Below are 15,551 nucleotides of genomic sequence, written 5' to 3'. Positions count from 1 at the left end.
AATACACACAAAGATGGAGGTTGAAAATTGTTTTCCTCTTCTTAGTTGTGTAAGCCAAAAAGAACTCTCATACAAAGAAATAGAAGAACCCTATATATGGGTCTCAAACCAAACTCAACTAACTAAGGTGGCATACTAACTGAGCCACAAACTAGAGTAGATAAGGATAGCTTTCATCTAGCTATTATTTATGGGCGGTGTACCAACCACATCTGCAAACTGACAAGTCGGTGACATAAATGCACAACGGTCACCCTGGCATATCACGAGTGGAGCTCGATATCTCAACAATTAATGTATACCCAAATCATGTATTATATCATCATCGGACATGTGCCAGTCATCATAACCATGATCAATGTATTCTTATCAAATGCGTTCAATGGCTATTATAAACCTTGATTAAGTGTAAATTGATGCTCAAGAATATCATCATGAGGTTTCTCTAAGAGTTTAAAACCTTCAACATAACCATCTACATTTGCAAGTTCCTCATGTGATTCATCAACGAAGATGCCATAAGCTTGTACATCTTGCTCTTCATTGTTCCCTTCTTGTACATCTTCTTGGTCTTCTAAAGAAATCCTCTTGTTGATCATGTTGTTCATTATCCAAATCTTGTTGTTCAGCTTGCTCATTGTTCTCTTCTTCATCATCAACACTTGGAAAAGAACTCATCATTACATTTGGGTAATCATGAGGTATGAATTGATTGGGGTATGGGGTACCATGGTAGTTATGAACTTGCTGCTGATCAAAGCTAGAAGGGTACTGATAAACATGACCATTATTGTCACGTCCATAAGAATTGGGTTGCTCAATTAAGGAAGGTTCCCATGTATAATCATAACTATGTTGCTGAAAAGGTGGATGCTCATAAGCATAAGCATGTTTCCCATATTAGCCATTCTGCTGCCAAGGTTCAATGGAATGATACTCATCAGTATATACATGTTGGCCATAAGCATAAGCATTTGATTCAAGTCTTGATCCTTTTTCTATGTCTGCCTTCATAAGAGCAATACACTGATTAATTAAAGCTCCAAGTTAATCAATATTAGCATGTGTTTGAAGCCAACCTTGTTCACTAGAGTTGGAGCTATTGATATCAGCTGCCATTGTAGCCAAGTTGCTTTCAAAATCTTCTTGTTTGATGAGCATTAGCAAGGCAGCATTACTTGTCTATTTTTTTTCTTGGCTTCCACAAGGTGAATTGCGCCAATAAGCTATGTCAACTGCTAAGATCAGCATTGATGCCTCTAATAGCAACTGGTTCATCTCTACAACTTTCTCAAGCAGCTTGGCATTCAAGTTTACATCCTTCATCACTAGAGTCATTGCCAGGCTCATCTATGTTTGGACAGGCATGGCCAGAGCTTCTGTAGACCAAGCTGCCAACTTGTCTATCCCCTTTCACACAGCTTGGACCCTTCTAGAGATGGACTTACTTTTGAGGGTGCAAAGAAGTTAAGACCTTGCAAGGTCAATGAGATCAAGGTGGATACTGTCTCATGGGAGCTCCACTGAGATCAAACACAAAGGGAAAGGCTGGAATTTCACCTAGGTGTGCAAATGTTGCTTTGAAAAATAGCCAGTCATCACCTGTGGCACAAGATGCTTATGGGGATCCATTTCAAAAGGCTCCTTCCTGTGAGAACTCTTCCACAACCCTGGCTTACCAAGAGTCTGATTATGAATTGACCAAACATGACATGTCTATGTCAATTGTGGAGATCCTTGGAAACTCTTCCACCAAGCTGGTTCATGGAAATGCGTTGTACAAGCTTGGGAATTGACCAAACATGACATGGCTGTGTCAATTGTGGAGATGCTTGGGAACTCTTCCACCAAGCTGGTTCATGGAAATGCATTGTAAAAGCTTGGGAAGTATGCCAAGGCTTCCAAGAAATATGAGAAGGTAGTGAAGTATATTGAATATGACAGTTCTTTCTTAGCTGAACAAAAGAAGCAGGCCAAAACTGTTAAAGTGAGCTGCTATCTTAACAATGCTGCCTCTAAGTTAAAGTTGAAAGACTACAAGGAAGTTGCAAAAGCATGTAGTAAAGTGCTTGAGATGGACTCGCAGAATGTTAAAGCTTTATACAGAAGAGCACAAGCATACATTGAAACTGCTGATCTGGATCTTGCAGAACTGGACATTAAAAAAAGACATTGGAGATAGACCCTCAAAACAGAGATGTGAAGCTCGTAGACCATCTCCTCTTGTGTCACCTCAACATGATAGTGGCTTACTTTTAGCTTCAAGAGCAAAGTTGCAGAAGCTTAGTGTTTGGATGATAAGCTAGTCATTATTCCAGATCACTTTGGTAGCTTTGAGGATGACTTTGACCCAGTCTATTCAACTAACTTTGTTAATGAGGATGATAGGAACGTTTGATTTCTAGTGAGGATAATCTGCCAACCAATCAGGAATTTTCTATTAGAAGAAAATACAGCTCTCACAGCTTGGTTTGTAGAAATCTAATAGCTAACTACTACTGAGAGCCAAAGACCAATAAGATGTGTAACAGCTTCTGATGTGTTGGAGAAACCCTTTGTAACCACATAGAACTTCAAAAATGCTTGTCTAGGAAGCAAAGCAAATGGAGCTGAATGATCTGTGCTATTCTAGCTGAATGATCTGTGCTATTCGTAGGCATCCATCCCTAATGGGTAAAACAAGTGGCAAATGCTTCCGCAAACTACTAACCACTTCAAATCAATCACCATACATGCGTTCAATGCACCGCATATGCATAGCTGTCAAGAACAAGTGGCAAATGCTTCCGTAAACTACTGACCGCTTCAAATCAATCACCATAGATGCATTCAATGCACCGCATATGCAGAGCTGTCAAAAACTCCAACTATAATTGCTTTTGCTGCTTGCCATTCTACTCTATCATTTCCATCATTTCTTTCAGGCGTTTTATGGTGACAATAGTAGATTCTCTGAGCATATCCAGCTCAAACCTATCATTTTCACATCAAAACAGGCTCTCTTCATATTGGTTCTTTCGCACTTGTCAGAGAGAGAACTTGGGAGAGACAAAGAGGAGAGAGAAGACTACAGAAGAGAGAGAAAGACTACAGGAAGAGAGAGAAGAAAGAGTGACGAGGAGAGAGCAAGACTAGATTTAGAGAGAGAAAGATAGGAAAGAGGGAGAAGCCATAGAAGCTATGAGCAAGATGGGAGAGAAAGACTGTAATTGTATTAATGTGTCAAAAAGATATGAAAAATTACATGTCCTCTCCTTTTATACCAATGTCAGTGTGACATGGCATAATATCAATATTATTTACACTAAATCCTTATTTCGAGCTTCTTACAATAAGTGTGCTATTTGGCTTCTCTATAGACTAACTCTCCAAATGCTAAACCTCATATTCTCATTAGCATCTATGTGTAATCAATTCATATACCTGCAATTGGGGAACAAGCAATAACTAAAATGCCATACAAGAAAGAAGGAGTTGTTATTGTAGTAGAGGTCAAACATGCTCCATTGTTTAAAAGGACGTAGCATAGTAGTGACAACCTTTAGGTTCTATAGAGTTACATGCACATGGGGTTGAAACCTGTGGACTTGAAGATTGATGGAGGAATCTACCCAATTGATCCCCTGATTATAAGTTTTTTGAATTATGTGTATGAGGGTAATAATGGGTTGCTCAGTTACACTAAGCAACTTAATGATCAGACATTCAAAGTGTTTATAACTTGCTAAGAAACCACAAAATTTTATCACGAGTAATCTCTCTCCTCCCTCTCTCTCCTGCAAGGGATAGCTCTTGCGTGTAAAGGAGAATGAAGCCCGGTTGGTGAATGCTCATCCGGGCAGTGTGGAGGTAGGCCAAGCATCAAATGGGGCCTGATTTGTAGACCCGCAATAAGTTTCAAAACCTGAAATAATAAAAGATACACAGTAATGACATTTTTACAAAGAAAATGGCTTTTTATCCGCATTTGATGAGGTTAGCAATGTTCATATGGGCTGAAAATTGATGGACATATTTTTTTCTACTATTTTTAGTATTTCATAATAAAAAACTCATAAAATAAAGACTTAAAGTGTGGGAAATAAATGGAAAAGCCCCGAAAAGCATGGTTTTTAGAGTTAAAATGGGATTTTTGGGCTTAAAATTGGAAAATCATGAAACAAAACACAAATAAATTCTACATGTTTGTTGTTTAAGGACTAAAGAGCCATAGCTTTGAAATAATGCTAATTTTATTCCATTTTTATTGATAATAAATATTTAAAAAAAGAGAAAATAGAGAAATTTATTTTTCAAAAGGGGAAAAAATAGGGAATGGATGAGGAAAATTATGGAAAATTATGGATGTGTCTGTGAGTGTATATTGAGGATAAATCATGAGGGTATGCCTTAGGTTATCCCCATTTATATGTTTTTGTGAGTATTTACTACTTATTTCATGCGAAATACACATGAAATCACCCCTTTACCTATGCAACGAGGCATAACCTTAAACGGTAGGGGAGGAGGGAAGTTTGAGTGCTGAAATATAATATAAAATCTCATGTATTTGTTTCACTATTCACATAGGATGACATCAAGTTAAATAAAGGGAAGCACAGCACGAGTGTAAGGCTCAATGTCTTCTCTCATCGCAACAATTATGCATTAGTATATGGAAACATGAAAAGAATGGATTTGCACAATGCACGAGGCTATTTTCCAATTGTTTGAGCACTTAATAATATACACATTTTCATCAAGCATCATTAAATGGTATCAATTATAAGATGCGGATGCATAGCACTTGGTTTCTTTAGGACTTGACCCACGTAGAGAGAGTGAGCAACGTGGTTGTAGGTCTAGACGGTGGGTCCAAGGGGATGCATAAGTGAGGATAAGTGCATTCCTGGAACATTAAAAATATTGGCACTAAGAGGGGAGTTTGTTTCAAATGTATCTATGTGTGGAAGCAATGCATCGAGGGGCCAATCCCCAAGATGTAGGAGAGCTGCAATAGGGCCACGGCAATCAGCCCCGGTGGGGTGCCCTTGTGTCTGTGATATGTGGCATTTATTGCTGATATATGTATAATCTCCCTCTGAGGAGAAGGGAAAAGGGAACATCCGTTGGATTATAGACTATAAACGTGGAGTAATTAGTGTTTAGGATAGACAATGGTTGGAGATTGTAAGTCATTATTCTCCTGAAAGGAGCAGCCCGTTGCGCATAAGTGATAGTGGTTCTAGTAACCTAAGTCTTACAAGTAGCTCTTCGAGTGCAAATGGAAGTCTTAGTACTTCCCTACTTCTAGTTAATCAACCCACACCAAGTGGGGGTGTAGTTTTACCTACACAATAGGATGTCTAGTCACTTAGCCACTACCTCTATTGGAGTAGAGTTAGTTCTCTCCAGTAAGGTAGTTAACAACCTAGGCTTATGAACCATCGTGCGAATAGTGAGAATACTAAAGGAGAGGGCCCAAAGTAAATTTTGCAAAGGGGTAAAGCCACACTTGAGCTGAGATTTTATCTCCTAAAAATATTAGAATAGTAACTAGGAGTTAGAAATTAAAAGTTTCTTAGAAGGAGGACCCTAGTATAAGCAAAATGAACCCTTAACCTAGTAGGGATAAAAAGAAGGTGTTGGATACCCAAGCGGATCCTCTTAAAAATGATGGTATTTTAGAGGAGCTTGTGGTCAAAATAAAATGCAAATAGAAAGAAAAGGAGGGTACTAAGGTTATTAAGAAGCAAAAAGAGTAGCTAGTGTGGAAAGAGAAGAGAGTAATGGAAAACTTGTATGAGTTTGACCTAGCAAACATGCTATGTGAAGTAAAACTACATGTGAATCTACTACAACTAATCCAACCTTCAGTGAATGTTTGTAACGAGATCAAGAAAATCCTACAAATGGGTTATTTAATAGAGCATTTTGGTATCCATCGAGTGGATAGTGAATGGTGACATCATGTAGAGAAGGGCTGCCCTAGGGTGCAAATATATGTCAATAGAATCTTGATAGACAATGCAATGATGGACCCTGCCTCATCCATGAACATTATGAGTATAGATTTATTGGAGGGACTGGATCTAACAATCTAAATAATGTCACAATGGTTCTAAAAATGGATGATGATAGCCTAAGACAACCAAAAGGAATGGTAATGCAAGTACATGTGATAGTTGCTAGCATTGAGTGTGTCCTTGACTTCTATGTTATCTGATTTTTGCTAGGAGGCCAAGCTATCAATTGTTACTTGGATGTCCATTGATATTACATTCTGATTGTTTGGTAGATATCCTAGCTGGTTGACTAATTTTTTAGTGTGGATTAAAGAGAATAACTTTTCATGCATACCCTGAGCATCTATTGGAGGAAGGGCATTACCTCCCACTACAGAATGGGAGCACTCAAGGGAACCTTAGTTGTCAGAACTCCAAGTTCGAGTGATTCTAAAGAGGGATCTACTATTGAGAAGGTTTACCGAGTATGTTTAAATAGCAAATAGAGGGAAAGGATAGGATTTGTGATGTTGATGTGATAGAGCTAGACCTTGGGACTCCCAACAATCCCTGCCCCATGAAAGTGGGCACAATGTTATCTACTACTGATGAGCATATAGATTATGTGGCACTCTTATAGGAGTTTAGGGATATATTTGCATGGAGTTATGATGAACTAAAGGAGATTCCCCCCTTCTATTGTCATGCATATGATCCCATTGAAAGAGGGTAGTAAGCCATTGAGATAGGAGATTAGACATATGCCTATTGAGCTTAAAGAGACTCCTTTTGATGAGAAATTGATGCAGTTAAGGAAGGCTGGTCATCTAATCTTTCCAGTTGAACATATAGAATGGTACTCACCAATGGGGTGGTAATAAGAAAGAAAAAGAACAATCAAATTCATGTGTGTGTCGATTTTAAGGAATTAAATAGGCACATGGTAGAGGACCTTTATCGATCAGATTTTAGATCAGCCAAGAGTGAGAGATACACTCTTTCATGGACTATTTCATGAATTATAATCAGATGGCCATAGATGAAGAGGATAAGTTAAAGATGACATTCATTACAATTTTTGATACTTTTGCATACCATGTGATAGCATTAAACCTATCTAATGCTCCTAGGTCTTGGCAAAGAATGGCTAATAAGACATTTTACAATATATTCCCTAAAGAGTTGAAGGTTTTCATAAATGATTTGGGGATGTCTACCATGACCCGTCATAGACAATTGATTATTCTACATGCATGCCTTGAGCATTGTCATGAGTATTGCATAGCGTCGATTCCTCATAAGTGTGTATTCAAGGTGCCTTATGGTTTGCTATTGGGTCATGTTGTGAGTGTGACTGGTATTGCCTCATTGACCCTAAAATGTGGGTGTTATTGTGGCCCTAAGTCCACCTACTTTCCCTAGGAAAGTGTAGAGTTTTATTTCATCTACGGGGTACTATTGTTGATTCATTAATGCATTGGTTGAATGTTTTTGTTACCCTTGATGAAACTTTTATATCATAGCCATAAGTGTGTATTCAAGGTGCCTTATGATTTGCTATTGGGTCATGTTGTGAGTGCAACTAGTATTGCCACTCATCCTAAAAAGGTGGTTGTTATTATAGCCCTACACCCACCCACTTGACCTAGGGAACTGCACAGTTTTGTTTCATATGTGGGATACTATCGCCGATTCATTAATGCATTGGCTAAACATTCATTACCCTTGACGAACCTTTTATCTCATAGCCATGTCTCTAAATGAATAGAAGCATGCAATGTGGTATTTGAAGGCATTGAAATGGAATTATCCAAACCATCAATTTTAAAAGCTTCAAAAAGGGCTGAGGTTTTCTATGTATTATGGCTATGACAAGGCATAGTATTAGTTACTGTGCCTATCCCAAAATTGAGAGACACAACTTTATCATCCTATTGCATTCACAAGCCAAAAGTTGAGAAATTCAAAGCTTTGTTACAACTATTTGGAGAAGGTTTTCTTGGCTATGGTGTTTGCCACCAAGAAGTTTAGACACTATATTCTTTATGAAAATGTGGTATTCTTCACCAAGGCGACTGAGGGATTGTGATTATTGCTAAATAAGATTCAACCTCTTGATCACCTAACCAAGTTATTGATCTCCTTGCAAGAGTTTGATTATGAGATTAGGAGCAAGCCGCCAAAACTATAGGGTATTGTAAAGTGTCTAATAGATTTTAGTGAGCCTAAGAAAGAATGTGCTAATATTAGTGACTGTGAGGAGTTATGCAAAATTGATGCAGCCTCTATTGTGTCATGGTATGTGTCTATATCACATTATCTATAAATAGGCAACCTCACGAAAAATCTTTCTAAATCTGAGAAGAGGAAGAATAAGCAACGAGCACTTCACTTTTCAAAAATAGCGGGTTTCTTATATAGAAAAGTCATGGATGAGATTTATCGTCATTATGTGGTGTAATAAAGCATAAGTTACCTTAGTCTAGAGTAGGCTAGGGTTAAGTATAAAAGGGGGGAGATGTAGCTTGTGAGGGATCTTTTTTTCATTTTCAACAATACATGTTTTGAGGATCCTTCCTCACACCAACTAAGAGGGTGCATGCTCTTAGCCACCAAGATATGGGGTGCATACCATGTCCCACCATGAAATTAGGTGAATATTCATGTTGTAGCTTACAGATTTGATTCTCAGCCTTCCATGGCAATATTACTTCAAGCTTAGCTACCTTGGCTATGGCTACTTTACAAACATGCTGTATTTCTTGTATTTCTTTGAAGAATGGTATATTTCATGAATTTTCAATTAATTGATTTGCTGTGAGAACTGGTTTATTACATTGGTATTAGAGTATGGAGTTTGATCCATGGGAAGAGTCATTTTCATGGAGAATTTAGTCATAGGGATAGGAACTAGTTAATTGGAGCACCAAGATTTGGTTACAGGGTTTGGTACATTTCAAACCTTGACTAGTCAGAGATCTCTACAAGAAGTCGGGACTAATTTTGGAGGTTTCTTGAAGATCTTGAGGAAGATGGAGATTCTTGGCCGAAATAGCAGGATGTGGTCAAATGGAGGTCCATTTTGACAATAGTAATTATAGCAAGTTACCTATATATTCAACGGTCTATGGATCAAAACGAAGTAGAGGAAATGGTTATAGACCAATGGCTGAAGCAAAACAAAGTTTTGCAAGGGCTGAAAATGCAAAAAAAGGATTTTAGAACAACACTTATAGAAAATTTCTTTCAAATGAACAAATTAGAGACATGAGGGTAAAAGGGTTTTGCTTCAAGTGTGGAGAAAAGTGGACACAAGACCATAGGTTGAAATGCAAATCCAAAAATAGCAAACTCAACTTTTTCATCATTGATGAGACATATGAGGATGAAAGTGAAGAGGAGAATGTATTTTAGGTAGAAGCAAACCCTATGGTTGAAGCAATGCATGACGAAGAGGAAGGAAATAATGATGAAATTTATGATATTGTGGACAGTTTTCCTTTTGATCCAGGTGGTTATTTATGTGCAATCTCTCATGATGCTTGGACTGATTATAAAGGAGAAAATACCCTTAGACTTGAAGGGCTGATCAATAGCAGAAAAGTTCATATTTTGATTGATACGGGCACCACCCATAGCTTCATCAATACCAAATCTTTGCATGGGTTGAGATTGCTTCCTCAACAAATGCAAGCACTGTTGAAGATTCAAGTTGCTAATGGAGCTTATGAATCAAGTAATGAAGTATGCCTACACACTCCTATTACCCTATCTCCTTCATGTGTTATGGAAGTGGAATTGATCACCTTGGAAATGGGTCCCATAGATATTGTCATTGACTGTGATTGGTTGAAAACCATTGGAAAGTTTTCTTTGGATTTGCAAAACATGCTAATGGAATTCCAATGGAATGGACAGCTTGATATTGAAGGACATTTGTCAAAGGCAAATGGAACTCATCTCTAGGAAGAAGATGCGTAAAGAAATTAATGCACGGTCATGCATATTACTATTTTGCTTGCGAAAGTGGATGAAGAGCAATCACCAAATAAGCCATCATCTTCTTCAAAGAAAAAGGATTCAAGAATGGAAAAGCTATTGGAAGAATACAAAGATTTATTTCAGCAACCATCATATTTGCCTCCAAAGAGAGAGGTAGACCACCCTATTGACTTGCTACCCAACACCAAACCCATCAACAAACCTCCCTATCACTTGTCAAAGTTTGAAAGGGAAGAAGTGGAAATATAATTTAAAGAGTTATTGCAAATGGGTTAAATTCAGCCAAGTCAATCTCTGTTTGCCTCTCCTGTGCTCTTGGTAAAGAAGAAAGATGAATCTTTTTGCATGTGCATTGATTATAGGGAGCTTAACAAGTCCACAATGAAGAATAGATACATGATTCCTTCCATTGATGACCTTTTGGATGAGCTCAAAGATGCAAAGGTCTTCACTAATATTGATCTTTGTTCGGGTTATCATCAAATTCAAATGAAGGAAGGGGATGAATATAAAACAACCTTTAGGACTGAAAGAGGGTTATATTACTTCTTGGTTATGCCATTTGGGCTTTCAAATGCACCCACTACTTTTCAAGTACTCATGAATAAGATATTGCAACCTTTCTTGTTCAAAATAGTCATTGTATTCTTTGATGATATCCTTATTTATAGTAAATCCAAGGTCAAGTATTTGATGCATGTTTGAGAGGTCTTTGACACATTAAGAAGACATACACTCTTTGCAAAATTTTCAAAGTTTTCTTTCATGAAAGATGAAATGGAATGCTTGGGTCATATTGTTGGAGAGCAAGGCATTCCTGTGGATCCTAACAAGGTGAAATGTGTCAAAGAATGGCCAACTCCTATGACTTCTACTTCCTTAAGGAGTTTCCTTGGATTATCTTCCTTCTATAGAAGGTTTATAAAAAATTATGCTCATGTGGCGGCTCCTTTGACCAATAGGCTGAAGAAAGAAGCTTTCTTTTGGAACTCCATAGCCAACAAGAGTTTCAATGAGCTAAAATCTCTATTAGTTTCAGCACCTATTCTTGTATGCCTAGATTTCTCTAAGGAATTCATTATATGTGTGGATGCTAGTGGATGAGGAGTTGGGGCTGTTTTGTACCAAGACCATGGAGTTATAGCCTATGAAAGTCGCAAGCTTGATGACAAGGAACATCAACTATATGTATATGAACAAGAAATGTTGGCAATGTTGCATGGTATCAAAAAGTGGCATCACTATATATATGGTAGCCATTTCAAGGTGAAAAGTGATCATCATGTGCTGAAATACTTCCTTTCCCAACCAACTTTATCCCCTAAACAAAGCAAGTGGTTAGCTACTCTTCAAAGCTATGATTTTGAAATATCTTATATGGCTAGAAAAGATAATGTTGTGGCGAATGCTTTATCAAGTATGTGGGCATGTTCTTTATCCTTAATTTCAATCATACATAAGGATTCGATTCATGACATCCAATAAGAATATTTGCTTGATGAGCAAGCATCAAAGATGATGAAGGAATTTTAGCAAGGAAAAGGAGAAGCTGAGTATCCCAATTTTAATTGGCACAACGGTTTTTTATGGTATCATGGTAGAGTCTACTTGATACCATAATCCTCTTTCAAAGACTGTATTTTTCATGAGATGAATTCTTCACCTTTAGAGCGGGTCATCATGGGCTGTTCAAAACATTTAACAACATCCATAAGAGCTTCTATTGGAAAGGTGTTTGGTGGGGTGTAAAGGATTATGTAATGCAATGTATTTTGTGTCACCAAAATAAAGACTCATCTCTTCTACTTAGCACCTTACTTCAGCCACTTTCTATTCCTTAAGGCAAGTAGAATGATATCTCTATGGATTTCATTGTGGGATTTCCTACAACTAAGCATGGGTGGAATAACATTTATGTATTAGTTGATCGGTTGACTAAATCAACCCATTTCATCCCTACAAAGGCCCAATTTATAGCAAAGTAAGTGGCTCAACAATTCATGGAATGTATTTTTAAGCTTCATGGTTTGCCAATGAAGATTGTGACTGATCGCGACACTAAGTTTATGGGTAGCTTTTGGAAAAGTTTGTTCTCTTCAATGGGGACTCTTTTGACTCCTAGTACTTCATACCACCCACAAACGGATGGGCAAATTGAAAGAGTTAACAAATGGCTAGAGATTTATTTGAGGCACTTTTGCCATGAGACACAAAATGCATGGGACCAAAGGCTCCATCTTGCGGAGTTTTGTTACAACAATACTTACCATATGAACATTGGAATGTCTCCTTTTGAAGCTTTATATTGCTACAAAGTACAAGTACCCTCCGCATTGTTTGATGAAGATGTAAATCCACAAGCTCGTGAGGAGTTGGAAAATATGGAAGCCCTTATGAAGCAATGCAAGGACAACATTCACTAAGCTCAAGAGACAGTGAAGGTCTATGAGGATGAGAAAAGAAGACACATGGAGTTTGAGGAAGATGAATGGGTATTTTTGAAGGTTCCCAAGTCACATTATGCTTCTCGTAAAGGAGGACACAACAAACTTGCTCATAGGTTTTATGGCTCTTATCATATTATCAAGCGAGTTGGGGATCTTTCTTATCAACTAGACTTACCTTCCAACATAGGAATCCATAATGTCTTTCATGTGTCTCAACTTAAAAAGTATGTGGGACCTCAAATTCAAATTCTTGAAGAATTACCTCCCTTGGATGATGATGGTCTAATCATCTATGAGCTGAAGAAGATTATTGGCAAAAGCGGAAAAAGGTTCTAAGGAACCGTATTCTTGTTGAATACCTTATCAAATGGAAGGGTTTTCCTATCAAAGAGTCTTCATGGCAAAAAACGTCATATTTGGAACAATTTCCATGGCGTCTCTCAAACATGGAAATCGGCCACTTCTAGCTCAAGATATGGCGCATTTTTGTACTATAGCCTATTACCTGTTCCATTTATGTGGACCACCGTCATCAACTTCTAAGATCTTCATCAACATGGAGCTTTATTTCAGTATAAATTCCAAATGCTTCAAGTTATCTTAGTAATCATCCTTGTAATTTGTTCCCAATTTAGCTTTGAGAACAAAGCTCCTTTAGGCCGGGATGGCTTGTAATAAAGCATAAGTCACCTTAGTCTAGAGTAGGCTAGGGTTAAGTATAAAAGGGGGGAGATGTAACTTGTGAATGATATATTTGCAATTTTCAAAAATACATGTTTTGAGGCTCCTTCCTCCCACCAACTAAGAGGGTGCATGCTCTTAGCCACCAAGATATGGGGTGCATACCATGTCCCACCTTGACATGAGGTGAATATTCATGTTATAGCTTACATATTTGATTCTCACCCTTCCATGGCAATATTACTTCAAGCTTAGCTACCTTGGCTATGGCTACTTTACAAACATGTTGTATTTCTTGTATTTCTTTAAATAATGGTATATTTCATGAATTTTCAATTAATTGATTTGCTGTGAGAACTGGTTTATTACATGTGGTGCTTGATGAGGTCCCCTTTATTCTAGAGGAGTGTCATGTTTTAAAATGTGGAGTCCATTTTGCTGGATGACTCATCACTCAAAAAGCTTTACATGCTAGCTATTAGTGGCTGACAATTTTCCAATATGTTTTTGCATATGTTAAGCATTGTGATGTTTGCTAGAGACATGATGCTAGGAAGAATCGTAAACAATCGCTTAATTCTATTCTTGTGACTTTGCTCTTTGAGACATGGGAAATTAATTTTGTTGGACCTATGCATCCTTCATCTACTATGTAGAAGCCACTATATCATTGTGGCAATGGACTATTTTACAAAATGGTCTGAAGCTCGAGCGATGATGAATGACAATGCCAAGGAGAAAACTAGTTTCATTATGGAACAAATTGTTTGCCATTTCAGTCCACCTAAAGAACTAGTGTCCAACCATGGGACACACTATAAATAAGGTAATAGAAGCCTTGAATGAAGATTTGAAGATTAGACATAATAGAACTACCCCATATAATCCCCAAGAAAATGGACAGGTAGAGAGTACCAACAAGGAGCTTATAGGGATTTTATCCAAGACTGTATCAGAGGGTAAGCACGACAAGAAACTTCATGTGGATATCTAGGCTTACAATACTACATTCAAGAGAGAAATAAGCCACACCCCATTTAAGTTGGTATATATGGGGAAGATTATATCTTGCCCTTGGAAATTGAGTTACCCATCGTGAGGTTTTCATTGAAGCATTCTTTGGGTGAAGAGGAAGCATTGCAAAAAAGATTGACCTCCCTAGCATATCTTGATGAGATCCAATTACAGGATTGTACATCAAGAGGTAGGGAAGAAGAGAATGAAAGTGCCTTATGAGCTTCATGCTAAAATATATACATTTTTGAAAGTTCAATTGGTCCTATATTATGATGCATGTCGCAAGTTATTTCTGTAAGTTAGAACCCAAATGAGATGGCCCTTATAAGATTTTTTGTATAGGAAAAAATGGATCTATAGTTCTTTTAACATATTTACGAGGGGTAGAGTTTAAAAATAAAGTACATTTAATAACTTAAAGTCCTATTATATATAGGGACTAATGTTATACTTGATATCTTTGTAGGTCTTTTAGGATCCAGCTTAAACTTGAACTAGGTGCCGAGGAAATCAGATAGGTAGAATCATTCCTTATCTTGAATATCTGTATTTAGAGTAGCATTACCACCAAGGTTGAGTGATCAAGTGGAGCAAGGGTTATCATATTACTAAGTGGCAAGATGGATGTTTTACTTTGGATATTAAGGTCTACTACCACTATTGTCATAGGGTTCTTATTAACATTCCTATTTAATTTCGTGAGGAAGGAGGGATTGTACTTATCATACATCTTCTCTCCTAGCTCAACTTTGACTACCATAAGTACAAGTAGGTTGATCGGTATGGCATGGCTTGTCACAATGAAGCATGGATCTATACTTTGTCATTTTACTTGTAATTTGACGGAGTTTCACGAGGTCTCGCTAAGCATACGAGTATCGATATGCTTATTAAAGACCTTCGACGTAGAGTCATTATGAAAATGTGAGTTTATTTAGGCATCACTTTCACTATTAACATGGCAGTATACAAGGCCTTAATCATGGGACTGAATATAGCCTAACATGGTAGTATCCACCATTTATTGGTAAAAGGTGACTCGCAGTTAGTGATCAACCAATTAAATGGGAATTATAATGTGAGGGATCCCACTCTACAGATGTATCATCATGCAGCCTTGGATATACTTCAGTTTGAGACACTAACTTGTCAGCTAGTTCCTTGTCAATGGAATCACTTTGAGGATTTGTTGAAAAATTATGTCTTTGTTGAGGGAAGACATATTTCTCAATTGTGGTCCAAAGGGGTCATTAGAATTGTCCGATATTATTAGCTGAGGACTACTATGGGGATTTTTTTTTGCTGACATGACTTGTTATGGCTGTTGATGGTGGTTAGTATGGGTGATAAGCCAGGTAGCGATTGACCATCTTCCCATTTTTTCATGGATGTATAGGATCATTAAACAATATATTCGCTA

The 15,551-nt window shown here is 37.6% G+C and overlaps 1 pseudogene; it reads left to right on the top strand.

The window, feature by feature from the left end:
• Positions 1-1,511: 1,511 nt before the first annotated feature.
• On the top strand, positions 1,512-2,182 carry LOC148033424 (peptidyl-prolyl cis-trans isomerase FKBP65 pseudogene; annotated as a pseudogene).
• Positions 2,183-15,551: the final 13,369 nt, after the last annotated feature.

This window comes from Lygodium microphyllum, chromosome 7, assembly GCF_053477565.2.
Source record: "Lygodium microphyllum isolate KBCC chromosome 7, Lygodium_microphyllum_v1.1.10, whole genome shotgun sequence".
Taxonomy (NCBI): Eukaryota; Viridiplantae; Streptophyta; class Polypodiopsida; order Schizaeales; family Lygodiaceae; genus Lygodium; species Lygodium microphyllum.
This window is presented reverse-complemented; position numbering and strand designations above follow the sequence as displayed.